The 15,714-nt window shown below is 37.0% G+C and overlaps 1 pseudogene; it reads left to right on the top strand.

Annotated features, from left to right (window-relative positions):
• LOC119258170 (KATNB1-like protein 1) overlaps window positions 1-15,130 on the top strand; it is a 32,700-nt pseudogene extending 17,570 nt beyond the window's left edge.
• Window positions 15,131-15,714: the final 584 nt, after the last annotated feature.

Raw genomic sequence — 15,714 nt, 5'->3', positions numbered from 1 at the left:
TTTCAACATTATCAATTTCAGTTGTATTAATTTTGAAATTTCTAATGGATAAATGAATTTCTCTTCATTTTTCTTAGGTAAGGATCATGCTTTAGAGCTGACATTCTAATTTCTCCTCCCTCATATTGTGACAAAGTTAACTGAAGATTTACCATTTACGTGAAATTAATTGAAAAATAAATTTGCGTTAGTTTATGTCTCTTTATTTCTGTATCTTTGTCTATCATTTTAAAATTATTTCAAATATTAAAGATGTGTTTTATTTATTTCATTTAAACTAGACAAATACCAAGACAAATTAGATAAAGTGTAAATAAATTTCCCTCGATTTGAAAGCAGACACATCATTTTGCATTGAGAAATTGTACATTGAAACTCAAGTTACTTCTAACAATAACATATAAAAAAAGCTGAATGTCAAAAGAATGCCATCACATCAACTTTATGAAATTACTTGAGGATAAGCCAAACATCCATTTTACAGTAGCATACAGTAGCATAGGATTAATACAATAAAGTTTGCTATTATCCTCCCTTAGTGCTATAATACTTTAACAGAATATCATTTTAAGATTATAGACAAAAATAGAAGTTATCCAGGTACATAGTTTAAATATTTTTATTATACTGTAGTCTTGTTATAAATTCAATATTATAAATACAGTAGCTAAGTAAAAGTGGACACATAAACACACCAGCCCAAGCTTTACTAATTATGTGTTAGGGAAAATTATTGCTAATAATTTATTATGCATGATTTCACCTCCTAAAAAAATGAGGAGCCCAGATAGTGGTTGGTGAAAATGTTCTGAAATGTAAAATTTGATTTAAAAAATAATCAAAATAGCAAAATACTACATACAATGACTCACTGCTAAATCTAATTAATGAAAAATATTCTCTATTTTAGCATTTAGCTTCAAGTACTAACACTATAATTGGGGTGGTCTCAAAATGTGTATATGCTAACTTACTCCGGTGCTAATTCTAGAAAGTATATGTGAATTAGTCATCCTTACGTGTTTCTGAGTTCATTGATTCTTTCCCCATAATTATTTGTGTATCAGTTCACATCATATGATGATATGATGTTGCATTAATGGAGAAAAGTTTTGACTTCATCAAGTGCTTTTTCTGCACTGATTATAATACACTTATAGTCATTTTTAATCTGGTTGACAATTTGAAGTGTTTTGCTAAATCTAGAATTGTTAAATAATAAGTTACCTATTTTTTTTCAAAGATTTTATTTATGCATACAATAACTGGGTGTAAGTCAGTGGAGGTCTGTGGGGGTCAGCTAGATACACCGCTGATGGGAGCAGGGGTAAGATAGAGGAGATCTGCTGAGCCATGTGGGTTAGTTCCCTTCCTAGCTATATGTACTTGGGTAATTTTCAGTTTTTCTATCTATAAAATAAGTATACTAATAATCATATCTTAAGTGTTGAATTTAATTATTTACATAAAGCACTTAAACCAATCTAGAAAGAATAAATGCTCAACAAAATAAATGACCCTGGGAGAAGTTACCAAAATAAAAAATATATATATTATTTTTCCTTTCAATAATTATTTAGCATATAATCAGAGGGATACTACAATCAGATAATTGCTTTGATTAGGAACAAAATGTGACACCGCATTGGACACTGCACATTAAAAATCTGCACAGAGGGGCCTCCCCAGTGGCTCAGCGGTTGAGTGCTGGGTTGCGAAGCTGCCTGTGGCCTCTGCGGCGCCGGTTCGATCCCCGGCTGCTCCCCGGCCACCAGAGGAGGGTCCCGCATGGTGCGCAGACCTCTCCTGCTGCCCTCTGACCCCCTCAGCAGTGTGTTTCGGTCCTTCTGCCTGCTCTGCTCCCCGTTCTGGCTCTGGTGAATTCTCTCACCTTCCCGTGCTTCTGACTGTACCCAGTGCTTGTATAAATAAATAAATAAATCTTAAAAAAAAATCTGCACAGAGGATGCAAAGAAGAGAGTCACACTTCACACAGGAGATAGTTGGAAAGAAATGTCAGGAGGCCACAGGCTATGATGGGTCATAAACAGCAGGGCTATCAGCACAGCTGGTGACCCTGTAGAGGGGAGAGCTAAACAATTTTCAAGCATTCACTAACTTGAACAAGGAGAAACAGGTGGATAATATGGGATGCATGACGTAGTACAGCTTCCTGATACAAAGATTGTTTTGATATGCGCTCCACTTGCCAACACCTCAGCCTCCTGGATACTGACCTTCCTAAGCACACTGACATTGAATGGACTACAAAGACAGATTTAGAATCTGAGAAAGCAGCAGTATTAATGATGTCACAATTAGGAGACATCCCTCCTTCCTACCCAGAACACCATCAGGCCCCTCTACCCTCCTGCTCACTGAACAAATAAACAGAGCAGGTATCAATCCCTATGAAAGCTAACAGAGGCCAAAAACATAAAATGAAATTAAAACACAATGCCACATACAGGAAAAGTGAAAGTAGTTCAACTCCCTATGATAAGGCAACAGATATTTTTAAACATCAAAATATAAAATTCCAGGCCTCCCTGGTGGGATAGGGGTTAAAGACAGCAATATCATGCTATTGCCAGCCACTGCAGCACAAGTTCAATCCCTGGCCAGGGAGCTACCCACATGGTGCAGCAGACCTCTCCTCTCTCCTGCTACTCCCCTCAGCAGTGTATTTCAATAGATCTGCCTATTCTGCTCCCTACTATCTCTGGTGAAACCACTTACCCACCGCAATCCCCCACACCTCTGGTTTATAACCCAATTCTTGTATGCATAAATAAATAAATATTTTATATACATATATAAAATTTGGGCCTCCCTGGTGGCGCAGCGGTTGAGCGCTGGGCTGCGAAGCTGCCTGCAGGCTCTGCAGCGCCGGTTCGAACCCCTGCCACAGGTGAGGGTCCCACATGGCGTGCAGACCTCTCCTACCACATCCCCTGCTCCCCTCAGCAGTGTATTTCATCAGTCTGCCAGTTCCATTCCCCACTCTGGCTCTGGTTAATTCTCTCACCCTCCCACACTTCTGACTATACCCAGTGCTTGTATAAATAAACAAACAAACAAACAAACAAACAAACAAATAAATAAATAAATAAATAAAATCTTTAAAAATGTATATATATAAAATTCCACATGGATAAGCAAAAAAGATATCAAATGGTACCTTGCGTCTTTAAGGACATGATATCCACAAGGAAGGAGCAACTCTCCTGAAACCAACCACAAAGACATGGAAGAATCACTATTAGATAGAGAGGTAAAATTAATATATGAGGAAAATTCAAGTGATAGAATTAAACGTGGAAAAATGTGATACAGAAAAACGGAAAAAAAATCAAATAATTCAATACATTTCAGAAAAACAAATTAAGGAGCTCAAAAGTAAAATTAATGAGAACATAAAACAGAAACTGAAGTTTTAAACATGAAAGTAACAAAGTTTCAAGATGTAAAAGCAGAATGGATGAAGCAACAATGACCAAAACGGAGGATTGCATCAGTCACTTGAAAATAGTGATACACAAAGGACCACGCAATTTATAGAAGAAGGGACTACTAGGAAATAACTGAAGAAATACTTCAGAACTACTCATCTCTATGAAGAAAGGCAGTGTAAGAAAACAAGTAACCCAGGAGGGGAAGAGAAAGAGAGGAAATATAGAATTTATTCAAAGAAAGATTAGAGAAAAACTTCAAAACCTTGGGGAAGGATCTAAATATACAAGCAAATGAAGCTAATTGAACACCTGTTTATCTAAATGTGATGAGACCTACATCAAAACACCTAACAGTAAAACAATAGAGTTCCATACAAAGAAAGATTATTGAAGAGAGTGTTCATGTGTCTGATCATCATTGCCTACGGAGTGAATTTCTTCACCAGGAATTTCATCTGCAAAAGTGATTAGCCAGAGAATGTAATTTCCTTATTGTGAGCTGCATCTGAATTGCATGACTCCTGTCCTATGTCCACAGTTGTTTCTCACAGTTATTATCTGCAGACAAAGGAGGATAGGACATTTTATTTAGAAGTGACCTAGAATTGTACTACTGAAATCTTGAGGGAAAAAGAAAAAAGTTTTGGGAGAGACAGATCCAAGATCATATTGAATGGGTTTACTTGCTTTGCTCCCCAAAAAATCATCAAGGTATTAACAATGGATTATTACACAAAGATAATCCTGTTATTTAGAGGAAAACTGGAATATCTTAGGTATCAGACACCAGACAGACTGGATCAGGAAGCACACATTAGACACATGCTTCACTGAACAAGAAATGGGTATAGAGATACATTTGGAGGCTATGGTCAGGGGGAGTGGTATGAAACACAGATTGTAACACTGCCATTTGGTCAGCCAGTGTATCAGAGAGGAGAGAAGTGAACTTCATGAAGTCATATACACTTGAGTGAGTGTGGACATATTCGGAGGACGTGGGATGATCCCAACCAAATTCCCAGTGTAAAGAACAAGTACAATCTGGGCTGCACTTAACATCCACCGCATCCTGGGATGGTTGCTGAACTTGTCAAGTTCATTGTCAATCCACAAACAGAGCATCATATCTCGAACCCCAGAGAGGAAGGCTTAATTATGCTTTAGCAGTGTCCTATAAATATCTATTAAGCCCAAGTAGTCTAATTCCTCACTTAAAGCTTCTGTTTCCTTGTCAATTTTTCTATATAGCTGAAGTGTCTATTGATATAAGTCAGTTGAAGTCCCCCATTAATAATTTTTCTTTTTAATATTTCTAAGATATGCTAACAGTTGTTATATAAATTTTGATGTTTCATCATAATGCTAATTCATGTTTTCCAGATGCATTGATCATGTAATCATTATATAATATCCATCTTTGTGTGTTTTTAGTTTTTTTTTTTTTTTTTTTTAGTTGGAGGCATAATTTATCTGATATAACTGTGGGTGAATATTCTTTCTCTGTATCCTGTTTGTTTTTAGAGTTCATTTCCAACCATTTACTTTGAGTATTTGTTTATCATTAAAATTCCGATGGGTCTTTTCAAGAAAGAAAGTTGAGTTTTTGACTGGCAGTTTTTAATCTTCAAGTTTTTTTTTTTTTTTTAAGATTTATTTATTTATACATGCACTGGGTACAGTCAGAAGCACGGGAGGGTGAGAGAATTCATCAGAGCCAGAGTGGGGAACACAACAGGCAGACTGACGAAATACACTGCTGAGGGGAGCAGCGGACATGGCAGGAGAGGTCTATTGTACCATGTGGGACCCTTGTCTGCAGCTGGGGATTGAACCAGTGCTGCAGAGGCTGTGGGCAGCTTCACAGCTCAGCGCTCAACTGCTGCGCCACCAGGGGAGGCCCTTATCTTCAAGTATTTTTGACTACTTCATTCTACTTACTTCTAAAACATATTTTATTTTATTTTTAAGATTTATTTTTATTTATTTATGCATACAAGAACTGGAGTGTAGGGGTAAGAGTCAGAGCAGAGACAGAATGTGGAGCAGAACAGGTGGATCTACTGAAAGACCATACGAGGGGAGCAGCAGGCGAGACAGTAGAGGTCTGCTGCAGTGGCTGCCAATAGCTTGATATTGCTGAGACTTAACCCCTTGTACCACCAGGGAGGCCCCTTATACTTCTTTAGCTAAGTCAGATGTATGCCTGATAGTAACCTATCTCCATAGGTTACTGACTTCTTCCCCCTCTCAAACATCAATATTCTTTTTCTTGTATTCTTGCATGATTTATGACTATATATCTTTGTGCAGGTCTCATAAAATTTAAGTATACAGATATTCTTTTAGCTTCATGGTTTTTACTATTTAGTCCATCTCCATGTCTGGGAAATTTTCTTTCTTTCTTTTTTCTTTTAATAAGTTCTGCATTCCCTTCACACTTTCTTTCCATTTTGGAGTAACCATTTAACTTATATTGCCTTTCCTAAGGTAATTCTTAAAATATTTCTTCATCTTTTTTCTTTGTACTACTCTGTCTTCTTCCCTCTGGTTCCTTTGAGAACATTTCCTTCAAGATCACTGATTCAATCAATTTATAACTCCAGCCTTCTTTCATAACTTTTTGTAGCTTTTTTTAAAACCTCATCTCCATATTTTTTTACCTCTTGCAACTCTTTCTTACTTAAAACCTCAATTCATATACTGTTTATTAATTATGCTTCTTGAGAAATTCATTTGTATTTGTGAATTTTGTTGTTTTTCTTGGATTTGCATTTCAGAGGTCTCCTGTATCACTTTAAAAAAAATAAAGATTTATTTACTTTTTTAAAGATTTATTTATTTTTATACAAGAACTGGGGCACAGGTCAAAGGCACGGGAGAGTGGGAGGATTCACCAGAGACAGAGTGGGGAGCAGAACAGGCAGCTGGACTCAAAGCACTACTGAGGGAAGCAGCGGGCAAGACAGGAAAGGTCTGCCGCACCATGTGGGACTCTCCCTGGCTGGCCAGGAATCAAACAAGCGCTGCAGAGGCTGCGGACAACTTCAAAGCACTGCACTCAACCCACTGTGCCATGGGGTGCAGCGAGGGGTGGGGGAGTTTTATTTATTTATGCATACAAGAGCTGGGGCACAGGCCAGAAGTGTGGGGGGTGAGAGGATTCACCAGAGATAAAGCTGGTAACAGAACAGGTCGATCAACTGAAGTACACTGCTGAGGGGAGCAGTGGGCGAGTCAGGAGAGATCTGTTGTACCATATGGGCTGCTTCCTGGCCAGCTGGGGTTCGGACTTGTGCTGTAGCGGCTGCTGCCTCCCAACCCCTTGCACCACCAGGGAGGCCCTGCCTGTATCACTTTGACTTGCCTTTCCTATATTTTCTTACATTTCTTTGAAAATCTTTTTTTTTTAATTTTTTTAAGATTTATTTTTATATTTATTTATACAAGCACTGGGTACAGTCAGAAGCACGGGAGGGTGAGAGAATTCGCCAGAGCGGGGAACAGAACAGGCAGACAGACTAAACATACTGCTGAGGGGAGCCGTGGGTGTGGTGGGAGAGGTCTGCGCGCCATGTGGGACCCTCACCAGCAGCCGGGGATCGAACCAGTGCTGCAGAGGCTGAGGGCAGCTTTGCAGCCCAGTGCTCAACCGCTGTACCACCAGGAGAGGCCCTTCTTTGAAAATCTTTATCAAAGATATTTTGAATAAACTCTCTTATATGAAGATAAACCACTTCCATATCTTTGTGGTTGGATTCTATAGTGTTTTTAATATTCTTTTGGTTGTTTCACTTTCTGAGCTCCCATGGGTCTAGAGACCTAATCTTGTTGCTGATTCAGAGAAAAGAAGGGTCTTAAAGAGTTCAAGTCACAGTTATTAATGCTAAAGTTGTGGAGTGAAGATCACATTTGGTGCAACTCATATTTGAGTACACAGTTTTCTCAAGTGCACATGGAGCTTTCTCAAGGATAAACACATTGGGTGACAAAACTGTTGTCAATGATTAAATGATGTTTGGTTCATACCAACTATTTTTTTTTTTTGATTATGAGAGTAATAAAAAAAGAAAGCAAGGAAAAATTTAATATGAGGATACATAAAAACATACTACTGAATGAATAATGACTTAATGTGGAAATAAAAGGGGGAAATAAAACATAATATCCAGAAACAAAAAATGAAAATACAACCTACTAAAACCTATGGAATATGTAAATCTGTATTAAGAAGAAGGTAGTAATAAAGATCTGCATTAAGAAACAAGATATAACTCAAGTAAATAATCATCTTTCTAGAAAAAGAACACATAAAACCAAATTATATTAGTAAGAAGGAAATGATCTGTTATACCCATGATAATGGCCCATATGAAAAAGATTAAAAACAACAAGTGTTGGTATGGGTGTGGGGAAAAAGCAATCTTCAAACACTGTTAGAAATTTAGACTGATCTGGAGCCTCCCCAGTGGCGCAGTGGTTGAGTGCTGAGTTGCGAAGCTGCCCACAGCCTCTGCAGCGCCGGTTTGATCCCCGGCCACCAGCGAGGGTCCCACATGGCACGCAGACCTCTCCTGCCATGCCCGCTGCTCCCCTCAGCAGTGTATTTAGTCAGTGTGCCTGTTCTGTTCCCTGCTCTGGCTCTGGTGAAGTCTCTCACCTTCCCGCACTTCTGACTGAACCCAGTGCTTGTGAAATAAATAGATAGATAGATAGATAGATAGATAGATAGATAGATAGATAGATCAATAAATAAAATCTTTAAAAAAATAAAAGAAATGTGGGCTGATCCAACCCCACTGGAAAACAGAATTAATGTTAATCAAGAATGAAAAACACTAATCAACAAGATATATGTGTCCTATGTTAATTGCAGCACTATTAACAATAACCAAGTTAAGGAAATAACCTAAGTGCCAATACCAGATGAGTAGAATCGGAAGATGTGACTTATATAAACACATGCGAATGGTATTCAGCCATAAAATAAGGTTAAATATCATCATTTACTATATAGCATATATGGAATAGTGATAATTAAGCTAAGCAACATAAATCAGAAAATGAAAGGCAAATACTGGAATGAATTGTGGTGGTAATATCTCATGGGGATAAACCAATGTTACCTCAGTTAAAAATATATAAGTTGATTTAAAAAAATAATAGCAGTTTAAGAATATTCTGGGAATATTATCTAGAAGCTTTTTGGGAAATCACAGAAAAAAAAGACAATAAATTTATCTAAAATCACTTTCATCTGAAGATGTGGGGATTCAGAGTAATTGAATGCTTGCATCCCTTGGGAGTGATATCTGAGGTTTCATACTTCTGGGGATAGACTTCATTGAAATAATGCATCCCAATAATCAGCAAATTAATATCAAAAAAGCAACAATAACAACAATCCTTGGTGTGGATTTGAGGATACTTATGTATAATTTTTACAATTTGACTATAAAATTTCTGTTTTAGCAAATATAAAGGACATGCATTAACAAATGAGACTCAAGATTGGGAAAAATTCAGGAAACCAAATATGTCTTTAAAAAGATATAAACAGGGCCTCCCTGGTGGCCTAGAGGTTAAGTCTCAGCACTCTCATTGTTATCACCACTGTGGCATGAGTTTGATGGCCTGCTAGGGAGCTAACCTACATATGGTGCAGCAGATCTCTCCTGTTTCAGCCACTGCTCCCTTTACCTGTGTATTTCAATATATCTGCCCATTCTGCTCCCCATTCTGTCTCTGGTGAATCCTCTCAATCTCTGTCCCCCCTGCATCTCTGGCCTACATCTCAGTTCTTCTACATATAATAAATAAATAAATATTTTTTTATTTTATATATTTTACATCATTTTTCATTTTTGCACAATGTATGCATTTTCATCTTGGTTATATTCCCCATACAATTCCCACCCCCTTATTTTTACCCTAATCCGTCTTCCCCTCCCCTTCCCGTAGTGTGTTTCTGGTTTATAGTTGAGTGTTGATTGTGATTTTTACTTTATTATAATTAGTCTTTTTCCTGGTCTCTTAAGTTGTGTGGAGAGTTCTCAACCTGCTAAGGATGATGATTCCATATGATCCAGCAGTTCCACTCCTAGGTATTTACCCAAAGGACACAGAAACATTAATTTAAATAAATAAATCTTTTAAAAAAATAAACAGATATAAATGTTGGACTTTTAGACATACTTTAAAGCACTATTAATAAACATGTTTTAGGCCTCCCTATGATGCAATCCTCAGCCTCTGCAGCATGAGTTCATTCCCCGGCCTGTCAGGGAGAAACTTTACAGCGAAGCAGACCTCTCCTGTCTCACCCTCTGCTTCTCTCAGCAGTGTATTTCACCAGTCTGCCTGTTCTGTTCCCCTCTCTGTCTCTGGTGAATCCTCTCATCCCCCACATCTCTGGCCTGTACTCAGCTCTTGTAGGCATAAATAAATAAATAAATCTTTAAAATAAATAAATAAACATGTTTTAATAAATGAAATAAAATCATGTGTAGTTAATTTAAGATAGTTATGATTATGTCTTTTAAGTTGATATGAACAATAAAGAAATAGAAATAGAAATTATAATAAGAGAACTAAATGGATATTTTGGAATTGAAAAAGTAAACAGCATATTTTGAACATTTCTAGATGAGAACAATAATAATTTGGAACTAGGGGAATATGGGTTAGAAAAAATTAATATAGATTTCTAGTGGTTATGCGTTGTGAAGACCAGAGAAATAAATGAATAAATAAATAGGCTAACAAACAACAAGCAAATAAATAAATAAATAAGCACAATGTCAGTGATAGGAGAGATAACTTTAAGCACATCAACATATATATAAAATAAAGTACCAGAAACCATAAGGTGGGAAGAGAGATAAAATGGGTAGAAAAAGAAAACATTTTACAGAAATGCCTGAAATTTTCCAAAATTTTATCAGAAAATGAAATGAAATACAGGTATCATTAATATAGAGATGTACACCTACACACCTTACACAAAAATGTTGAAAGACAAGGAGAAAATCTTGAAAGCATCAATGAAAAAATTAACATTATATAAAGCAAACACTGACAAAATTGCAAGGAAAGCCAATTCAGTAGTAATGCATAGATATTACAATATTAAAAGTTTGATAATGGATAAAATAGTCATAAGATCAATAAGAAAAAAGAAATCTTGAATGACACTATACACTAATTAATCCTTATAGATAACTACACAGGGCCTCCCTGGTGGTACAAGAGGTTAAGACACAACCTATGAAGCTATCTGCTGCTACCCACATGTGGCAGCAGATCTCTCCTGACTCACCACTGCTCCCCTCAGCAGTGTATTTCAGTAGATCTGCCTGTTCTGCTCCCCACTCTGTCTCTGGTGAATCCTCTCAACCCCTACACCTCTGGCCTGTACCCAGTTCTTGTGTGCATAAATAAATAAATCTTGAACAAAATATAACTATACAGCAATTCACCCCAAAACATAGAACATTCTTCCATATCGAGCACATAAAAAATATACAAAAGTCCATCAAGTAAGCAGAAATGAATTAAAAAGACTGAAAAAAATAGAAAATATATTACCTAGTCACAGTGAAATAAAATAAGAATTTGATAAAGGAAACATTGGGAAATTGAACAGTATTTGAAAACTAAACAACACATGTATGTTCATGAAAGAAATAATTGACCATAAAATAATTTTAGGTCAGTTGAGTCAAAACTGCAGTATGCAAAGATTTATGATATGCAGCTATAGTAGTGAATAGAGGAACTATTAAGATATGAGTGTCTATATTAAACAAAAAAATAAGAAATACCTCATACCAATGACCTAATGTCACACCTTAAAACACTAGTAAAAGTAAAGAAAAAGTGATCTAAAGCACACAGATGTAAGGATAGTAAAAATAATAAAAATAATGGAAATAGCATAATAATAAATAATAAAGAATTTCCAAAAAGTTCCCACATAATATCAATAATGAAAAATCAATAAAAAAATCTACTAACAAAAGGACAAGAAGAAATAGGTTCCTTGATGAATTCTACCAATACTTAAGGAAAAAAATTGACACCAAAATAGGATTTTTTGGCCCTCCATGGTGGTAGAGGAGTTAAAGACACAGTGCTATAAAGCTATCACCATCCACTGCAACATGAGGTCTATCTTCACCAGGGAGGTAACCCACATGGTGCAGCAAACCTCTCCTATCTTGCTTGCTGCTCCCATCAGCAGTGTATTTCAGTAGATCTACCTGTTCCACTGCCCTGTCTCTGGTGAATCCTCTCACCCTCCACTCCTTTGCACTATACCCACATTCTCATATGCATAAATGAATGAATGAATGAATGAATGAATTATTTAATATTTAACAACAAAAACAAAATATAATTTTTCAGAAAGTCACCGAGATGCTAGAAGAAACACTCCCCAACTCATTCTATTAATCCATTAATATTAATATTAAAGACATTACAAACAAGAAAACTACATATCAATATTTCTTATTAAAATAGATGCAAAACCCCCCAAAATATAAGCAAACTGCATTAGCAAAATGCAAAACACACTTCAAGCCAAATTTGTACCAGGCATGTAAGATAGCTAGCATATAGAAGTAATTAATTTTGAATAACATATCAATAGAGAAAATGAGGAAAAAACACATGATTAAGCATTTAACAAAATCAACAGTTTCATAATTTTAAAATCTCAAAAAATTCATAAGTGGAATGAACTTCCTCTGGATACTTTCAAAAAAAATACATAATTATATCATACTCAGTGGTAAAGACTGTTTCCTCCTTATGACCAGAAGGAAGACAAGGGTATCTACTGTGTTCACTTTTCTTGAACATTTTTGTTTAATATTTATTTCTTTTTTATACAAGAGCTTGGTATAAGCCAGAGGTGCAGGAGGGTGAGAGGATTCACCAGAGACAGAGCAGGGAGCAGATCAGGCAAATGACAGAAATACACTGCTGAGGGGAGCAGCGGGTGGGACACGAGAGGTCTGAGGCACCATATGGAATTCTCGCCTGCTGGCCAGAATCAAACCCACACTACTGAGGCTGTGGACAGCTTCACAGCATGGCGCTCAACCTGCTGCACCACTGGGGAGGCCCTTAATCAACATTTTATTGGAAATTCTACTCAGGGTTATTAGCCAAGAAAATGAAATAATAACACCCAGATTGGAAAGATAGTAAAACTATGTATATTTGAAGATGATGTGATTTTGTATGTAGAGAATCCTATTAAGTCTCCAAAATACCCAAAGATTAAATAAGATAATAAAATAAACCCAGGTCCTCCCTGATGTCTCAAGGGGTTAAGCACCACACAATGAAACAATCCCCAGGCTCTGCAGCACGAGTTTGATCCCCGGCCAGTCAGAGAGAAACCCACATGGTGAAGCAGACCTCTCCTATCTTGCCTGCTACAACCCTCAGGAATGTACTACAGTCAGTTTGCCTGTTCTGTCTCTGGTGAATCCTCTCACCACCCCACATCTCTGGCCTATACTCCAGCTCTTGTATGTATAAATAAATAAATTAAAAAAAAAAGACAGACCTAGAAAACTAAACACAATGGCAGTAGAAAATACCCATATTTTGATAATTACTCTAAATATAAATGGACTGGATAACAATTCTACAATCAGTTTCTACCCTTTAAATAGTTCAACATATATTTGAAATGAAAATACTCTACATGGGGCCTCCCTAATGGCACAAGGTCTTAAGCACAGCACTGTGAAGCTATCCATAACCTCTGCAGCATGAGTTTGATTCCCGACTGGTGAGGGAGATACCCATATCGCACAGCAGACCTAACCTGTCTCAACCTTTACTCTCCTCAGCAGTATTTCAGTAGATCACCTTTTCTGGTGTTTCCCTCTCTGTCTCTGGTAAACCCTTTCAAACCCTGCACCTCTGGCCTGTACCCCCAGCTCTTGTATACCTAAATAATTTTTAAATATGGTAAAACAGTAGAACGGCTTAATAATACATTAATTTGGATATGTAATGTGAAAAAAATGAAGACTAATCAGTAAAAAAAAAAAACAAGAACACGTTTATTTTCAGCTTGATTTAGTGTGAGATTCAGCCACCATAACTTGAATTTTGGCTGTCTTAAAGGAAGAGGAGTGGTAAAGGTTTACAGTAGAAATTTAGAAGAGTTCAGATAGATCCTGATAGAGACTGTTGGCATTTGAAAGCTAGAGTTGGAATAATTAGAAGTGAGCTGTCCTATATGATTTGTTAGGGGTGCATATTCTGCACTCTTTATTGGGTCCAATTATATCAACATGGTGGAAAATTACAGAAGCTAATTTATTATTTTATTTTTTCCAATTCTTTTTTTTTTAATTTATTTATTTATACAAGAGCCGGGGTACAGGCCAGATTCGCAGGAGGGTGAGAGGATTTACCAGAGAGAGTGGGGAACAGAACAGGCAGAGTGACTGAAATACACTGCTGAGGGCAGCAGGCGAGACAGGAGAGGTCTGCTGTGCTGTGTGGGATTCCCGCCGGCTGGGATTGAACCCGTGCTGCAGAGGCGTGGTGCTCAACTGCCTGCGCCAGCAGGGGAGGCCCTAATTTATTATTTTAATCCAGACTGCCAAGCTTGGAAATTTGGCACCAATATTTATCAACTATTGACATTGGACATGTTGGTTAACATCCCCATGCTATAATTTTATTATTTTTATAGTAGATGACAGTAACAGCAATTTTAAGTCATTTTTAAAAAATATTAAATTAGTGAATGTATGTAAAGCACTTAGTATAATACTTGTTATAGATAAGTACTGAAGCCCTCCCTCCAGTCCTGGGGACCAAGTGCAAGACTCTATTGGATTGAACTTATTTGGCATCCTTTGGGGATGTTATCAGGGTGTGTGGGGGTAAGGCCACATTCCCTGGAGCTCAGGGAAGCTCTGTATTCCAAACACAGTGCCAGTTTGGAATTGGGTGCTGTGATACCATGAGAAATTTGTATTTAAGAGACTATGTAGTCTGAAACCCACGATATTAAGAAATGAAACTTTCAAAATTATATTGATGAGTCATCCCACTGATCTTCATAGATAATCTCTAATTTCACTAATAAGAACTAGAAGGAGGTTAAGAAATCTCCAAAACATTTTACTGCTTACAACCTTTAGATAAGTGGGGAGAATTCCAAATAAACTACATGAGATGATCTATTGCAGAAAGTTTATCATGTCTTTCTAAATTCTGTTACCAAAAAAGCAGTTTTCTAGAAGCGGGGACTGTGACTCAGCGATTAAAGAAAAGAAACTGATCTGTGCAAGCCACCTGCCAGGAAAAAAAAAAAATCCTCTGATTGCCAAACATATTTAGTTAACTCCAGTGATTCTGGATATTCACAGAAAGAAAAACATCATCAAAATGTAGTCGAATTTTCCCGAGATTTTTCAGGACCATGAAACAATGACACAAGTTTTGTTCAGCAGGAATTTGAGATTGAATATAACTTTGGTTTTCTGGAGACAGAGAAATATAGTGAAATTGTAGTTTATTTAGTGAGGATAGAAGACCTTGGTGTGGTGAGTTGCCTTCCTGTTCTCTCCAAGAGTGTTTTATAGAAATAAATGCAATAGTTATCACTAGTCTGCCAGGTAGATTTGTCTCATTGAGTGAAGTCTCCAGTTAAAAACAAACTTGAATCACTGTTTTTGTGTCCTTTGGGTAGATCCCTAGTAGTGGAATTGCCGGGTCCTATGGTAGCTCCATTTCTAGTAGACTGAGGAATCTCCAGACAGCTTTCCATAGTGGTTGGACAAGTTTGCACTCTCACTAGCAATGTAGGAGAATTCCTTTTCTACCATATCCTCGCCAACATTTGTTACTGTTTGTTTTTTTGCTATGTGTCATTCTTACTGGTGTAAGGTGGTATCTTAATTTGGTTTTAATTTCCATTTCCCTGATTATAAGGGATGGTGAACATTTTTTTATAAGCCTGTTGGCCATTTGCATTTTCTCTTTGGAGAAATGTCTTTTAAGTTCTTCTGCCCATTTCTTGACTGGATTGTTTACTATGTTTTTGTTGAGTCATGTGAGTTCTTTGTATATCTTTGTGATCAGTCCCTTTGTATATCTTTGTGATCCGTTGACTGGGGTGCAAAAATATTTTTTTCCAAATCAGCAGGGTGTCTCTCTGTTTCGGTTAATGTCTCTTTTGCTGTACAGAAGCTTTTCAGTTTGATGTAATCCCAGGTGT

The sequence above is a fragment of the Talpa occidentalis genome, unplaced genomic scaffold (genome assembly GCF_014898055.3).
Source record: "Talpa occidentalis isolate TD23 unplaced genomic scaffold, MPIMG_talOcc4v2.1 talOcc4.4, whole genome shotgun sequence".
NCBI classification, from domain to species: domain Eukaryota; kingdom Metazoa; phylum Chordata; class Mammalia; order Eulipotyphla; family Talpidae; genus Talpa; species Talpa occidentalis.
This window is presented reverse-complemented; position numbering and strand designations above follow the sequence as displayed.